The sequence below is a fragment of the Xenopus laevis genome, chromosome 4S (assembly GCF_017654675.1).
Source record: "Xenopus laevis strain J_2021 chromosome 4S, Xenopus_laevis_v10.1, whole genome shotgun sequence".
In the NCBI taxonomy this organism is placed as follows: Eukaryota; Metazoa; Chordata; class Amphibia; order Anura; family Pipidae; genus Xenopus; species Xenopus laevis.
The window spans coordinates 17,580,375-17,598,496 of NC_054378.1; the positions used below are offsets into that span (position 1 = coordinate 17,580,375).

General features: G+C 39.6%; 1 protein-coding gene across 4 annotated transcripts in view; it reads left to right on the top strand.

The window, feature by feature from the left end:
- Positions 1–18,122, top strand: part of lrrc4c.S (leucine rich repeat containing 4C S homeolog) — a 496,732-nt gene that overhangs the window by 419,727 nt on the left and 58,883 nt on the right. The window contains exon 1 of one of the 4 annotated variants that reach the window (XM_041560992.1): positions 5,076–6,180. The exons of 2 other annotated variants lie outside the window; for them this stretch is intronic. The gene's annotated coding sequence lies outside the window, so the exon portion shown is untranslated. Of the gene's footprint in view, positions 1–5,075; positions 6,482–18,122 lie in introns of those variants that run through there. One more of the 4 variants, XM_018260288.2, reaches the window with a different exon arrangement.

The window sequence follows — 18,122 nt, forward strand, 5'->3', positions numbered from 1 at the left end:
CTTTTGACGATATAAAGGATACTCTGTTACAGCTTTGGGCCAGAATTAGCCCTCTGACGCAACCAAATGAGCACAACCTACTACAACACGCGAGCCTCGGACTCAAGTAAATCCCAGGCCTGGACCGTAACCAGTCCGGAGGCACACCTTAACTTGGCGCTGGACGCGTGGTTCTGTTGCAAGTAGTTAAGTGGCACAGAGACAGGCAAGTGAAGTAGAGCCTGGCAATAAGAACAATCTGCTTCCTACCAGGCCACTCTTCACAGACCTCTCATCCCGGGGTCTCCCAGTGGTCTATGCTGGCAGTGCGGAGCCCAACAGCAGACTCTGCACTCACTCAACCCTAACTAGTGAGCTGGTGCTGCCCATTGCACAGAACTTACATCTGGCCCTGGACCCCTACCCCTACTCCATCCTCTCTAACAGTGCTACCTGCATTCTCTAACTCAGCAGGGACAATACTTGAGTGGCTGGAGGTGAGCCAGGGCTGCCTTATACACACAAATGTTTTACTAAAAAGTTTTACTATAAGTGGAAACAGAGGGACAGGGATGTTCATATGGGAAATGGTAATGCCTTATTTGATGCCATACAACTACAAGGACCTGCTGTACATGTAATATAAATAAACCCTGATTGCTCCACTAACTACTGAACCTGTGGGCCATCACTAACTGTGTGTTTAAGAATGGAAAACCCGTTATAATATCTAATATCTAATTGCCCATGCACTGGAGTCAACCAAGTATAGGCAAGCAAATGCATAAAGTGAGATCAGAGGCAGCTGTGCGGCTGGAGTAATATGCCCGAAATAACAACCAGGAAGTCACTAGGAGGTCACTAGTTCCTCCCCTCCCACACTGAGCGCCTCTCCCCCACATAAGTTGGACAAAGAGCCAATAAAAAAACAAGCAGTGTCAACTCCAGCAGGCCTCATGCCCACCCTCTTGAACTGTCAAACCACCCTAACCTCCATGCTCACATCAGGAATTAAAGGTGGATCTGTCCCTTATTAAACAGGATATGCAAAATATTCGGGAGAGAACCGGTGAACTAGAGGAAAGAGTGGGAGTGGACGAGTACCGCACAGCCCCCCTGCCTCAAGACATTAACCAAATAAAACTCCAGCTCCAAACAATGACCAATGTATGAATCCGGGGTCTTCCAAATGCTGTGAAGGTACTCATCCAGAAACATTTTACAGAAAAACTGCTTAAAGGGGACCTGTCACCCAAAAAAAATATTCCAAATCCTATTTTATCATTTTAGTCAAGCAAAATAAACTTTTAACCATTTAAATTATTTGAATTCTGTTTCCTTCAGTCTAGGAACTCATAATTATATCAAGCAGACAGGAGCCATTTTGTGGACACTTTTATTAAGACAAGCCTTGCATCATCTCAAAATCTTGTTTGTGCACCAGAACGGGGGACCTGATGTCCATCCCCATGCCCTGATTACACCACATTTAAATGGTAAAGAGAAAGGGGGAATATGGGGAGAGCAGTGGCATCTAGTAAGTGCTGAATGGAAAGTGAAAGTAACTGCCTGCCCTGCCTCTATGCCTAAGGCATAAAGGTGGGGCAGGTAATATTTGATATATATTTGCTGATATTTTTAAATGAGTTTACAACAGCTATGAATGCCGTTTGCCCTGCAGAGCAGAGAAATTGTGGGGCTTCAATTAGGAGACATAGAAGAGAAAGTGTCATTGCATGCTGATGACATGCTCTTATACTTGGCAGACTCAAAAGACTTCCTCCAAGCCACGATCCAACTACTGTCAAACTTCAGTAAATTCTCCAGACTCAAAGTTAACTATGACAAATCCTTAATTTTTCCCAAAGACGACCCCCAAACTGGAGCATGGAGCATGGACCCCCAAACTGGAGACTATGGAGCATCACACAACTAAGTGTGGTATCTGAATTTAAGTACCTAGGGATATGGATCCATAACATATGAAAGACTGAACATTTCCCCAGTTCTAACTCAGCTACTAGAGAGAACCATGGTCTGGCAAATTCTCCCTGTATCAGTCCACAGGAAAATTAACTTGCTTAAAATGTTTTTTTACCAAAATTCCTATATGTGTTCCATAACACACCTAAGACACCTCCCCAAACCTTGTTCAAGACCCTAGACTCTACACAATAACAAGAGGATTTATATGGTCAGGTGAGTGATCCAGACTGGCTTTGCAGATTCTCCAGGCCCCGCTTACTTGTGGTGGACTGGACATGCCTTACTTTGGGAAATACTTCTTGGCCAGTCAATTGGTCTTTGCGCATTGGTGGCTAGTTCCGCAGTTAGACAATCGAGTGCTTGTACTAGAAGCCACAATTATAGGTTCCCTAGAGGCCCTATCTAAGCTGCCCTACAGGGGTATCACCCCAATACATAGGACAACACCCCCATTAGAACGGTGGTGGAATCCTTCCAGAGGGCGCTGAACATCGTCCAGAATAAACAGACAGTCTGGACAAAGTGGACCTCCTTGTGGGGTAACAAGTATAACAAGTACCTCCCGCACTTTAAACCAGTGCCGGATATTGCTATATGGGCGGCGGCAGGAGTAAAAACATTAGGAGATATTATAGATAATGGGGAATGTAAATAATTCCAGATGCTACAAAACTAATTCAACCTCCCGGCGAACATGCTGTTCAGATACTTACTGTACAATTAAAGCATGCCTGCCAAGCTCAAATCCCCCTTAGACCACTGACGGTTACCGAGACTACCTTGGAATTATATCTCCTCTCTCACATAAGGAGTTACATACATCATAACCAATACCGGTACAAAAAGGTGAGGAAGGCCCTGTGCAAAGGAGCTTACAATCTAAAGGGAAGGGAATAAGACACAAGGTGTGGGAGTGGGCAAGATCAGAATTAATTGAGTGAGAGATGTTCTACTGTATGTGGTATTGCATTTGGTAGTTAAGCAGAGTGAGGGTAGGCTTCTCTAAAGAAGTGCAATTTAAGAGATCTTTTGAAAGCAGAAAGGTTGGGAGAAAGTCGGACAGACCATGGGAGAGAGTTCCAGAGGAGGGGTGCAGCAAAGTCTTGAATGTGAGCGTGTGGGAAGGTAATGAGAGAAGGAATGTTCTGGGCACACAATAAGCTATACCCTCATACTGTACTGACTAAGGGAATCAATATGGCACCTCCCTCCTCCCGTATGTATAAATACAAATATACAGAGAAGGAATGTTCTGGGCACACACTAAGCTATACCCTCATACTGTATTGTCTAAAGGAATCAATATGGAACCTCCTATCCATATGTATAAATACAAATATACAGAGAAGGAATGTCCTGGGCACACAACAAGTTATACCTTCACACTGTACATATCCATTATGTAAAAACAAACATTTGGGGTGCAATTCCCTTTTAAAGAAACATTAGAGACAAAATTAAAATAAATATGCTTAAGTGAAATAATACAAGGCATACTGATGTTTTCCTCCTTATTTTTGTAAGTGAAATAATTGGCCAGAACTAAGCAGAGATTCCTTCTCCCCAGTGTGCAGAAATATAACTCTGCTGTTGTCGGCGGGCCTGAAAATCAATAATCTGTTGCGCCTCTCAAAGCATTTTATAGCTGCCTCATGGTTATAAATGTGACACGGGGAAAAAAAAGCTCTGCACACAATGGTCAATATATAAATCCATAAGTACCTTCCACTGTGATAATTAGTTATTTTGTGGTAAGTAGAAAGATTGTACTCAGAGGGTTTCCAACCATTAATATCCAGCAAAAAAATACAAGAAGCTGTTGATATACAGTGGGAACTGACAGTGACGGTGGGTTTCTCAGTGCCAGAAACCAGAAATCTAGGTACGAAGATCCTAATTACGGAAAATCCCTTATCCGGGAAAACCCCAGGTCCCAAGCATTCTGGATAACAGGTCTCAGATCAATATTCCTTTCAAGATGATCATTGGGGAAAGGGGGTGATGTCAATAAAGTCCCATGGTAAAAAAAAGTTCAGACTGTTCCTTACTGTTACCTACAGTAAAGGCACATTGCCATACATGTAATACAAACAATAATAATAATATAAAATATATGAAATATATGTTACAGAGGACCCTACAGTAAAATACATAATTTAAATAATTATATATAAAATTAAAATGCATATAATAATAATAATTTGTAACATTAGTAGTATAGGTATCGGACCTGTTATCCAGAATGCTCAGGACCTGGGGTTTTCCGGATAAAGGATCTTTTCTGTAATTTGGATCTTCCTACCTTAAATAAACCCAATAGGCTGGTCTTGCTTCCAATAAGGATTAATTATATTGTGGTCTGGATCAAGTACAAGCCACTGTTTTATTATTACAGAGAAAAAGATAATTTGGATTATTTGATTATAATGGAGTCTATGGGAGATGGCCTTTCCGTAATTCTGTGCTTTCTGGATAACATATCCCATACCTGTAGTATTATGATACCAAGAATGTAAGAATATTTATTAAACCCATTATCCAGAAAGAATAACGAAAAGGCCATCTCCCATAGACTCCATTGTAAAGAAATAATTACAATTTCTGAAAATGATTTCCTGATTCCATCTAAGAAATAATTAGTCTTTATTGGTGGCAAACCAATCCTATCGGGTTTAATTCATGTTAACATGATTTTTTTTGTAGTAGACGTAAGGTATGGAGATTCAAATTATGGAAAGATCCCTAATCTGGAAAAACCCAGGTCCCGAGCATTCTGGATAACAGGTCCCATACCTGTAATATAATGTAAATATAGAAAGAGCCCTACAGTATAAGATATCCAAAACACATTTTTCCATTTCACCTATTTCCATTAATAAATAAATAATGAACCCCAGCCATAGCTGGAGTCTGTAGTGCTAATGGATTCCAGTGTTCTGATTTGTCAGGTAGATGGCAGCAACATCCCATTCATTGCCTTCAATTCTCTGTTTTTCCCTCAGACATCAAGTGTTAATGCAATTGACCAATCAGTGCTAAGATGATGGGAGGTAATTGGGTAATTGTATTTTATTCATCACAAGCAGAGGAAAAGAAGGAAAAAGTAGGATTGGGTAGGGAAGAGAAATGGAAGAAGGGAAAGCAGAGGGAAAAGGGTGAGTGAATTAGGAGGTGGTGTGTGTGAGGTAGGAAGGAGGAGGGAGAGCAACGCTCACTAGATGTGAATGCTGAAAATTGCATTATGGAGTTCTCAGAAGATCTGCACACAGTTTGCTAGTGATGCACGGTGAGCGGAAGGAATTGTGCTTTTCTCTGCTGGAACTGGGAACTTAAGGCATTTCATGTGTGGAGGTGCTGCTGGTGGCAAGTGAATAAAGGGGTCTGTTGTCTCCGACAGAGAACGAGCAATAAAGAAAGAGCAAGGTTCCCAAGAACGGAGGAAGAGACATCGGCAGAATATAGGAATGCGAACAAGAGAAGATCTATTTATAAAGAAACAACCCTGGGGGTCTGGCCATGAGGTGGAGAGACCCTAGTGCACCCTAAGATCTGGAATATGGATGAACGAGGGTAGCAACTGATTGGGCATACAGACTTTTGTGCATTCAAGCATCTGCAGATATTTCCACCTGGATGGAATTTTTGGGTTTCAGTTTTTTTCCTCTTGCTCATTGGAAGAGTTTGAGTCATCTGCACGGATGCAATGAAAATCCCCATTTCCACCAGGTGATCCTACAAGGCTGATGGATTTATTGCAAGCGGCATCTCTCCAACAGCCCTCCCATTGAAAGTGATATAATGAAATTGCAGAGGAGGTTGTGCAGAAGGGTGGCAAAGCGAGACTGGAGTTTGAGCATCGGGATAGCTGGATCAAAGAAATTCAAATAAAGCAGAAAAACCCAAATTCAACAAATATATTTAAAGGAAAGGGTTCAAGATTATTATAAGAACATGCAGAGCTGCACTGGATTGTGGTTGGAAATCTAATCAGATCTTTGGAGAGAAGGAAAGTTTCTTTCTAGGTTTAAGGAGAAGGTGGTGACAAGGGGTTGAGGAAAGAGCTTCGGTATGGTGCATGGAGAAGTTGTGGGATAAACTAGTGGCTTGGTTTGGACCAATGATGGATTGGATTTTTAAAGCAGAGCGTTGATAAATAAGTGGATTGACCAAGGAGAAGGCTCATCATGAACCAGCACATCGCCCTTCAGCACCATGGTCAGTAAAAGTTTGGATAAGCGAGAAGGTGCCTTGTTCTCTCTGGATGATTCCTCGGCTCCTTCCCCCTTCCTGTGCAAATAGGTGCGAAATTAGCCTCAACTTGGAGGCACAGTTTGAATGAACACATTGGGCCGGATCGGATTGTCGGGCTAAAGTTGGTTGGGGGGTTGGTGTGTATGTGTGGGGAGAACCGATGGCGAATTGCATCTGGATTGTATCCTGGCTGTCACCATCTCCAAATCTGTACCTCTAAGCATCTGGGGTCTCCATCTGGATAAGCTGCCATTATCTTGACACAGTGAGTGCCTTCTAAACATTTTCAGCATCATACACCCCCTAACACCCAATTCTTGGTCCCTTCCTTCTGGAGATTGAGTTTAACCATTTAAGTGATAGAGCTAAGCAATGCATTGCAGAATGCCCCCCCTCTCTCTTGCATCTCCAATACCCGCACTACATTTCTATCATTTACTACTCAGCTGAAAAGCTGAACATTAGGTCCATAGTACCACACATGCTCTGTGTGCCGACCACTATCATAAGCTTTAGGTGTAGAGACAAAGCCAAACGTAACCTGTGTGCATTACATCAGGCAATGTGTGCAACAATCAGGGCTGTAGATTCCCATACACTCTTCCTTCTCAACCCTAATCATCTCCTGAATGTAAAGCAACATATGGGCATTTGTGTTCCACTTGCAGACAGTGGCAAATACAAATTGTATCACACCCATAGCTGCTTTTAAGAGCTCATCAAATAACAGATTTTTACAGTATATGTGTGTGTATATGTGTGTGTATATGTAGGGGTGACATGTGAGCATAAAGCATTGTGGGTTCTGGGTTGGTGGCCCTTATTATAGCTATATGTATGTGTGGTGTCTTATATGTGTGGTGAGGGTGGTGTCATTGGTGTATTTTAAATATTCATGTAGTTGTACTATAACACAATGGCCATAGGCGATGGAGAAAGTCTGAGGGGCTTAAAATACATTTGTCCATTGGGTAAAGAATAGAGGGCACCTCTCTCTCTTCTCTGCACTGCATCCAGCCTTGCTTATACAGGAGGTACCTGGTAGCATTGCAACATTGGGTACATTTGCTGTATCATGGTGTTACTGTAGGAAAGAGATTCTGTCTGGAATCCCCCATTTGATTTCTCTAAAAGGTCAGTTCCAACGTTGCTCCCCATTACTTGAGTTTCCTATATGAATTCTGTACAAGAGGAATGGGAGGCAAATACAGCCCTGAAAGAATATCTGATCTAGCGTTGGCTTGAATGCTGCCATACTGCTCATCCACAGATCCAAATGATAGCATGTGTACTGTACTCAAGATCTGTAATGGGAATCACTTTGGCCCCTTCTCCTTCCTTAGCCTCTAAGTGTAAAAGGTGGCCTAAGGATGGGTTTCCTTTTGAGGCAGTGAGTAAAAATGTGGGATAATGTGAATAGTAAGGAAGGAAGGGGTTGTAGCTGTGTGTATAGTAAGGCAGGAAGTGCCAGCCACCAGGCCCAACATTCATGTACAATCAAAGGCTAGCAAGGAATGCTGGGAGTTGTAGTTCATTTTACAACTGGAGCTTAGGTTGCATTATTATTTATAGGACCCTCATGGGAGGTGTAGATAACAAGAGCCAGTTCCACGGAGCATGACCTGCCTTAGGAGGAACGGATCCATTTGGTGCCTTATTGTGATTATTGTGAGTGGTCTCAGGCTGAGCCTTTCTGCACTAATTACTGCAGTGACCGGAAGCATCTGCCTTGGGAAGTGATCTGGGGTCACAGCCCTACATTACCATAAATGCTGTCCCTTGTAAAAGAACTGGGCTGATTTATGAGCCACAATAGACATTTCACACATGGGTAATCTTGGCTGAGCGTGAAGGCATTTACACCCACCCAGTGCAAGGGCAGTCCAGCCATGTCGAGGGAAGGTGCAACTACAACTCTCACTATCTGTAGCTAGCCAAAAGATGCTGGGAATTTTCTAATTAACAGCTGAAGGCCTTCATATTTAATTGGTCCCTGTGATTAAAAGGAAACACAATACTAAACTTCCAGGTAGATATAGGAATAAATATGTCTACATATTTAAGCAAAGAATTTAAGATAGCCTTGCCACTTTTTGCTGTGTGTTTCCATAGTGATTATTATTATTAGTAGTAGTAGTAGTAGTAATACTAATAATAATAATAATACTTATAATACTAATACTACTACTGCTAATAATAATAATAGTTGTTGTTGTTTATTATTATTTTTATTATTACACATGCTGATTTGGCAAACGGTTTGGTTGTTGGCAATTGACTCCATGTGTAGTTCTCTGGAAATCCCTCTGGTAATAGATGTGGTCTCCACAAGTGTGAGGTCACCAGCAGACCCCAACATTCACATGACAATGCTGTACATTGCACTGCAGCGAGGTCAACAAATACTCATCAATTCCATGGTTGCAGGGGCTGGGGTGGGAAGGTGGGGGAGATTGAGAGAGCCAGGGGTTATATAAGGGTTTCTAAGGAATATGCAACATCCAACCAAAAATGAAAGCAGGCGTTAAAGGGGTAAAAAAGTTCACAGTGGGGTACATACTTTTCAAGTGCAACAATGCTTACAGGGGAACAAGGGCAACAAATATACTATTATTTCTACTCTTCATCCAGTATGTCCTTTCCTTTTATAATATATACCACCATATGTTTGTCTGTGTGTACCACTTAATTATGGAGGAAATGTGAGAAGGCAGGACTGAGTAGATGCAGTTACACTCATCACACTTAGCACTCACTCAGTTATTAATAAGACTTGATTTGTTCAGAAAATTCTCCAACAACTAATTGTAAACCATGGTGTAGTGACTTTAACAATTATGCATTTATCTCAATAGGCATGTTTTAGGTCTATCTATAGATCTATCTATCTATCTATTTATCTATCTATCTATCTATCAATCTATCTATCTATTATCTATCTATCTATCTATCTATCTATCTATCTATCTATCTATCTATCTATCACACATTGAACATGTGTTCTCTCTCTCTCTCTTTTCACCTCTCTCTTCCCTTGACTAAACTTTCATAAACAATAGATAGATAGATAGATAGATAGATAGATAGATAGATAGACCCACAGAATTTTCTAAACAAATCTAGAGCCAGAGCGAGAGAGAGAGAGAGAGAGAGAGAGAGAGAGCAAGAGAGAGAGCAAGAGAGAGAGCAAGAGAGAGAGAGAGCAAGATAGAGAGAGAGCAAGAGAGAGAACAAGAGAGAGAGAGAGAGATTAATAGATAGATGGTAGATAGACCGACAGATAGATAGATAGATAGATAGATAGATAGATAGATAGATAGATAGAGATGCAAACAGGTATATTGATATTTAGACAGAAGTAATAGAGGATGCTCAAAAGCATTCCATGCTCTATTATTTATACATTACAAGATATCTGCAAATGCTTCCATAGTTCATAAAGGGTTACCCTACACTCCTCCTCCCCCAGCCCCAGCCCCAAGTGTTATGAATCAGAAGAGCCACCCGCAATGGCAAACTTGAGGGGCTGTGAGTTAGCTTTCAGAGAAGGATCTTGGAGCTTCAAAACCCTCATGTGTCTTCCCACACAATGGGTGCTCTGTCTCGTTGAGATTTTGGTGAATGCGCATTGACGTTGGTATTTATAAATGGCAGTCTCCATCCATTTCACAATGTGCAAATTATTCAGGAAGGGCCATGATAAAAACAGATTCTCAGTGCTGCATAACTCCACCATATTCCCATGAATAGCTAACTCTGTGCCTTTGAGCCATATCTTTCTTCCCAAGCACACCATTAAGAAGATATACAGTAGGAACATTCTTCATTTCTTGGGAGTATTTTGAGAGAAATAAGGAAAGGGGCAGACTGCCAGTTAAAACAGGAAAATACTGATGGTGAGCGTATTACCAACAAGCAATCTGCTTAGAAAAAAAGTCCTCCTTGGAAATCCCTAATTAGGTATTGTCAAAGTTCATTAATAACAGATAGCTTAAGAGACATTGAGAGTCTCCCAGTCCCATGAAGCCACCCGGCTTTGAACTTCAACTGTGATTCTCTTCTTATGGCTGAAGAACAAGTGTTTGGGGCCTCATGTAGGTTGGACACCCCTGCAGAATAGATTCAAAATATGAAACCCTTTCTGTTATATTTATGGGTCCATGTTATCATAGGGCTCCTCTGATGGGCTTTACCCAACTATGTCATTGGCCATGCATTTTCTCGTTGGCTTGGGTATCTATCATTTTTCTGTTTAGCTGGTATCTATTTATCTCTACCTATTAATCTATCTCTCCTGCATTCTATTTTCTATCATCATCTATCATGTGTCTATGACTATTAAGATTTTCATTCATACAGGTCGTGTTATATAACATAGTAAGTTAGGTGGAAAAAAGACCTGCCTAACTGCTAGTTGATCCAGAGGAAGGCAAAAAAAAGTATAAATTCTAAAACAACTGGACTTTCTTTCTATCTAATTATTCTACCCCTTTCTTCTTTCTTTATTACCCCTCTCTCTGCACTCCATCTCATGTATTTTAAGCATAATAATCCTACAGTATAAATTTTTTTTAAAGCAGTTGGAACGTTCATCTTTTGTGTTGTGCTGGCATGTCCAAACTCCATTTGAGGGCACCAATGGGAGCCTTTAAGAAAAAAGGCTAAATCCCCTTTAATATGGTGCTAACCTTCAATTCTGAGAATTAGAATTATAGGTCTACATTTAGCCTAACAGAAAGTACAATATATGTGATTTATCCGGAGACCGATAACCACAAAAACTGCATGAATCATTTTATGTCAGTCCAATTCGTCTAAATTTGCAAGCACTCAAGGAGTACTGTATGTTTATGGGAAATACATAGGGTATTGCTGCTCAATTCTAATTTTCTCTAATTAAATATGAGGCCTTGACTTTTGTTGGAATGAACCTTTTTGGATCCTTGACTGGCTACATTTGTTCCTGGGATTATGTCCTCAGGACAGATTGGCCTATTTCTAGTGCCACGATGCAGTACAAAAGTGCAACCAGCTGATTTTTTAGGGAAGCCACAAACACAATCTCAACCTGCTTTACTGGGAAACCTATTTGTACAAGTGCCGGGTTGCCAACTACGTGTCCTCCCAAGTGATTTGAAATGCCTTTCAGTTGACGCAGTAATTCTTTAAATAGGTCCTGGCTCTCTCTTGTGATGTTTATCTCCTAAACCAATTGATATTGGCAGTGAATCGAGTGCTCACTTAGGGTGGCTCGGCTATGATGAACGAGGTAGGATTCTTGAATTTTTAACATCCCCGAGTTAACCGCACATGTCTGTCCTATCAGAAACCCACAACTGTATGTTATATTCTGCTTCTTTTGTATCAACTACCTCCTCGTGATGAACAACTGGGGTAGAATTAGAAGTAACAGAATACTTAGCCTGTCAGGGGACGATAGGATTTGTAGTATAACAACTGAAAGTTGCGTTGGCATGTGGAAATCTATGATTTATGCTCTTATGGGTTGGGTCCGTGCCCTACAAGGGTTAAACAGTCATTGAAATAAATGTTCCGGCATTGCATAAAAAGCTGCAGAACAGGCAGCGTGTTATGTTCTTAGCATTCTTTTCTCGGATGAGATGCATGTGTATGTGGCAGCAAGGTACTAAGATGATAGATGGTGTTTACACTTCATATAGTATAATGGTATAAAGATACAACAAGAGGCTTCTATATATAGACCATCAATTTCATTCGAGTGTGGCATTTTCACCCCATGAAATACAATTTCCTATGTTAATAACTGCAGTGATATACCTTTGTTTTATGTGCTCATCACCAACACCCAGAGCATTCCAGTAGCAAAGATGGATTTAGAAAAACCATGACTAAAGTCATTGTCCTGATTTCCGGCTGAATCATTCCACTGACAAAGCCCAGAGGAACTATCTTTAGCTGATCCAAATAACAGTGACTGCCCTGAGCACCAAAGTGCAGAGGTTCAAAGATAGAAAGGGCGTGGGACAATTGTCATAGTAGGACAAAACGATGATAGAATGGGATACTAGTGGCAAGATGCTGAGAGTGTGGAAGCTGGAGTGGACACATAAGGGTATAATGAAGATTGCAAAGCAAAAGGGTGACAATATTAACCAATAAAACAGCAAGAAGTTGACAGTAAGAACTGAAGGTGACAGCTGGATAAGAGGTTGACACTAAGATGTAAGATGGAGACAGTAAATCTTTATATCACTGTTACACAATCTTTGTCCCTTTAGCTGGTGAAGAATTACAACTTCTAAACATTGACTCAGCAACTGCTCAAGGACCATAAATCCGAAGTTATTTTGTCATAGGCTTTCCCACCACCAAATGATCTTTATCTGTTGTTATGGAAACTTGAGCCTCTAGTGGTCTTGGAGTCTATTAGCATGAGCTGGATGGACAATAGAGTTTATGTTTACCATGAACCACTAATATTAGGGGCATTTATTGCTTTAGTGAATTCTTTACATTTTAAGCATTGATAAAAATGGAGATCTTTATCTCTACTACATTCCCATGCAAAATAAGTGTGAGATGCTCAAGATAACTTGACTTTCACTTGGCGGCTATATCTGTATATCACTTTTTCTAAGAAAAAGCGCAGGGTAGTATCAGGTATATCAAACATTGACTCTTTTCCAGTACAATGGCCTTCTGCAATGGAGTATTCAAATTGCAGAAGGATGAAAATATCAGATTTTTCTGCCAAACAGCCCACAAAACCAACATCTAGAAATGTATTTACATTTAAAGGAATCCTGAGATCTGTGTAAGTAGTTTTTATTTGTGAGTACAATAGCTGCATCTAGTATCTTTAAAATGCTTCATTCAGTTGTCATTGCTTTGTAAGAATTTCATTCTACTAAAACAGCTTCCCTTTAGAGGTGGATACATTGTTTGCAGGAGTTGCTTCCATTCATCAACAAGATCATGGGTAAGGTTAGACATGGATGTTGGTGATTGGACATAGATGTTGGTGATCAGACCTGGCTTGCAGTCAATGTTGAGTCTGAGTGTTGGTTTGAAGTCAGGGCTTTCTACAGGCCAGTCAAGTTCTTTCATCAAACATATGTTTTACTGACCTTGCTTTGTGCATGGGACATTATTCTGCCCCATCTGTACCACAAAGTAGAAGAAGAACAGACTTTTAATGAATGTCATTGCACACTGTATCATAACATATGCTTTAAATTAAACCAGGGTCCCTAGACGGAATCAAGCAAGACAGGCTGAAGCCATTATTCCTCCTCAAAAAAATATTATTGTTGGTATGATACATTCAGACAGATGCTGCTCTTCTGGTATTAGCAAAAGCAAGACTTTTTCATCAGACTGCCACATGGTAAAATGCCACATACTGTGTCACTCCAGAGGATGTTTGCACTCCAGAGTCAAACGGTAATGAACTTTATTTATCAAACTCCGAAAATATTTCATTATCTTTTAAAATATACTCTGACCAAATCCTCACGGGTTATTTCCCTTTATTTATCAATACATTTTCCTGAAAAAAAATTATGAAAAATTTGAATTCCTTTTTTTCAGACTTTTGCCAGAAAACCACCAACTCTTCAGATTATTGCACAAAACCCAGTGCATATCAGGTTATCTTCGGGACCTCTCCCTTTGACTTATATACAACCTCGTCCAGTCTGAGATGCCGGATTTTCGGATTTGGAATTTTTCCATCCTCGGGGGAATAATAAATCCTGAAAAAAATCAAGGTTTTTTTCAATAAATTCAAATTTTTGGAGTTTTTGACATTTGGACTTGAATGAATAACCCCCTATCTGTAGAAAAAGTCAAATCAACTGGACTTGCTATGTTTTTCTTGAAGACGTTTCACCAGTCATACAACCGGCTTTCTCAATTCTGAATAACGATACAAATAAAGTTCGAATTCTGAATTGAGAAAGCCAGTTGGATGACTGGTGAAATGTCTTTAAGAAAAGCACAGCAAGACCAGTTGATTTGACTTATTTCTACAGATATACCATGACCTGGATGAATGAGAATATTTATAAACAAGGAAATTAACTTTACACACTTCAGCCAAAGATTGGTATTGCACATTGTGATGTAAGGTCACCTATAAAATCCCTACACTCCCTTCAATTTTGTGTGCTGTCATTGCTTCTGAAGATGGTTTGGGAACCATCAATGAGCTTTCCAACTAAGGACATGTTATTTTAGTTGTCCAATCCTTATGGCCATATAATGTAGCTCTCTGTACTAGCTCTCAGCAAACTAAGGGAATTGTCCATGTTCTGTAAAGGTCCATTTAGGAATCAGTTCTGCTGGCCATGTCCAGAATGCAACACCAGGTCACTAGGACATGCCTACTTCTAGGTTGTTAAGGCTAGATAGAGGCAAAATAACACTGTCATAACAGCTGGGAAATAAAGGATGTTGCATTTAACGGATATCATTAAAACATGAATGGAAAATCTAGACATTATAGAAAAGTACACAGTCCATTTTAAAATTGACTCACTTATGAAATTAACTGTCCCTTGTGTAGCTATAGGAACCCATAAAAGAGACATTCAAAGTGTTCTTCTATTTCTTTAGTGTGATCTTCTCCCAAGTGTCATGGCAAATTGAACGTTTAAGGATGAACTACTTGAAGATTAACTGTACAATTTTATTTATGACAAGTGTAACGTTTAACCTACTAGATGATGGTGTTTTAAAAATTTGGAGGACAGCCATAGCCTATTGAAGATTTGTTTGAGGGGAGAAAAAAAGGGTCTCTGCAAAAACTCAGGCAAATCAGCTAATGCTGCTTAAAGGAACACTAATCCTTTAAAAGTAGTTGACGTTAAAATTAACTGCTCACCTTAATTATATCAGGCATGGAGAAAAAAAGGTTCCAGATCTCTGTTATTTTTGTCAAAACAATATCTATTAATTTAATGCCTAAAATTCCTCTGGAGATTGAGAATATACATAAAATAGCTCTGTTCTCATGGGTGCCTTACTTATTTAAAGGAACAGTAACACCAGAAAAGGAAAAGGAATGGCAATATAATGTAGTGTTGCCCTGCACTGGTAAAACTGGTGTGTTTGCTTCAGAAAGTCTACTATAGTTTATATGAAGAAGCTGCTGTGTAGCCATGGGGACAGCCATTCAAGCACAGGATACACAGTAGATAATAGATATGTTCTGAAAAATCTCATTGTATACTACAGAGCTTATCTGTTATCAGCTGTGTATCCTGTACCTTTTCTCCTTTTTCAGCTTTGAATGGCTGCCCTCATAGCTACAGAGCAGTTGGTTTATATAAACTATAGTAGAGTTTCAGCAACAAACGCACCAGATGTTCCAGTGCTGCACAATCTGTACAGTACATTTTCATTACTTTAATACACTATAATTTTTTGGTGTTACCATTTCTTTAAGATACCCAGCCACAGCAATGAGATACCATGAGAAAAGGAAAGACAAGTTATAACATGCAAACCAGTGTCAAATCCTCTCCAAAAGATCTGGGACTAATACCGACCTGAATCGCAACCCATAAAGATATATGCAAATTAAAGGATCAGTAACATCAAAAAATGAAAGTGTTTTAAAGGAATAACAATAAAATGTACTGTTGTGTTGCACTGGTTAAACTGGTGTGTTTGCTTTAGAAAGACTACAATAGTTTATATAAACAAGCTGCTGTGTAGCCATTTGGGGAAACCATTCAAGTACAGGATACACAGTAGAAAACATTTAAGTACTACTATAGTTTATATAAACAAGCTGCCGTATAGCCATTGGGGAAACCATTCAAGTACAGGATACACAGTAGATAACAGATAAGTACTACTATAGTTTATATAAACAAGCTACTGTGTAGCCATGGGGGCAGCCATTCAATCACATGATGCGCAGTAGATAACAGATAAGTACTAATATAGTTAAACAAGCTGCTGTGAAGCCATGGGGGCAGCCATTCAAGCACAAGATACACAGTAGCTAACAGATATGTACAGTACTACTATAGTTTATATAAACAAGCTGCTGTGAAGCCATGGGGGCAGCCATTCAAGCACAAGATACACAGTAGATAACAGATATGTACAGTACTACTATAGTTTATATAAACAAGCTGCTATGTAGCCATGGGGGCAGCCATTCAAGCACAGGATACAAAGTAGATAACAGATAAGTACTACTATAGTTTATATAAACAAGCTTCTGTGAAGCCATGGGGGCAGCAATTCAAGCACAAGATACACAGTAGATAACAGATAAGTACTACTATAGTTTATATAAACAAGCTGCTGTGTAGCCATGGGAGTAGCCATTTAAGCTGGAAAAGGAGAAAAGGCACAGGATACACAGCAGATAAGCTCGGTACTATACTATAAAAAAAAATTGTAGAAAAAAAATAGAATTTTTTCGAAATTTATTGTACCCAGAGCATGCAAAAAGTCTGACTTCAGTATCTGTTTTAGCATAATGAACACCTGGGCTGTGACACCAAGGGGGTTATTTATTAAAGTATTATTTATTGCCAAAACTCAAGGTTTTTTTTTACTATTAAATTAGTTTTTTAGTAGAAAAAAACCCAGAATTTTTTGAGATTTATTGTACCCAGAGCATGCAAAAAGTCTGAAAATTCTCCATCTCAGACCTGCTGATGTTGTATATAAGTCAATGGGAGAGGTCCCTATCCTATTTGGAAGTTTCTGTGGTCTGCGCTGGAATTAGACCAATCTGACCATTTGGGCTTTTCTGGCAAAATTCTGAAAAATTCGAGCTTTTACGGGAAGAGCCCAAAAAAATCAAGCGATTGGGGAAACCTCCGAAAAAATACATTTTATTGAGTTTTCCCCCTGATCTGATTACATTGTGCTTTTTTAATAATAAATAAGGTCAAATTGTGGAATCTAGTTTGTTCGGACGTTTTTATTTTAAAATATCATAAAAAATTGGATTTTGATAAATAACCCCCTAACACTGCCTTGTGCCTGTTCACTCTCCGACACCAATTCCTTTTTTTCGCACCCTTCCAAGGATAACCTTATATATTTCTGATCTCCCTTTCCCACCTTCACAATTGAGTGGAGACTGAATGGCACATATCCTAATAGATACGGCACAATAGTTTCCATAGCAATGACTGCAGTTTCAACTTGTTGTTAGGGATGTTTTGTTCCTTCTCAAGTTAAGATATTCCTCTAGTCTAGATCATAACAACAAGGGGGGAAAAAAGCTAAATAATTATTTTTGCAGCTGGTCGGTGTGTTTCCATCTGTGATTTGTGTTTTTGGAACATTTCTCTTCTTTGTCATCAATAAAAAAAATAAATATAAAGACTTTTATCTACAGATTGCTTGTATAATACTCAGAAATCAGGCAAGATGAAACCAAGACATCACCCCTTTTTACTGTAGAGAATGCCACAGACTAAAGCGGATTCTATAAAGTCATTTTAAAGGCCAGATATGGCATGTTACCAATCTTAATACCCACCTATAAAAATGAGCACCTTTTCTACCCACGTCTCTTAAAGGATAAGTAAACCTTTCAAATAAGTCAATGTAAAATGGATGAGGGTTCAATTCTAAGCGCTTTTGTAATATACATTCATTATTTATTTTGTTTTTATTCCGAGATATTAAGGGATACAAGTGCTGTTAATATGAATGAATTTTGTTACAACAGCACCACCTGCTGGTCAGTTTCCCACCAGTCTGACCACCAAGTAGTCAAGGAAGTTGTCAGGAGAAAGAAAGAGGCTGCTCTGATGTTCTTCTGCTTAGGAAATATTTGAGAAAGTTTTATATTTTTTTTCCTAAGCAGAAGAACATCAGAGCAGCCGCTTTCTTTCTCCTGACAACTTCCTTGACTACATGGTGGTCAGACAGGTGGCGCTGTTGTA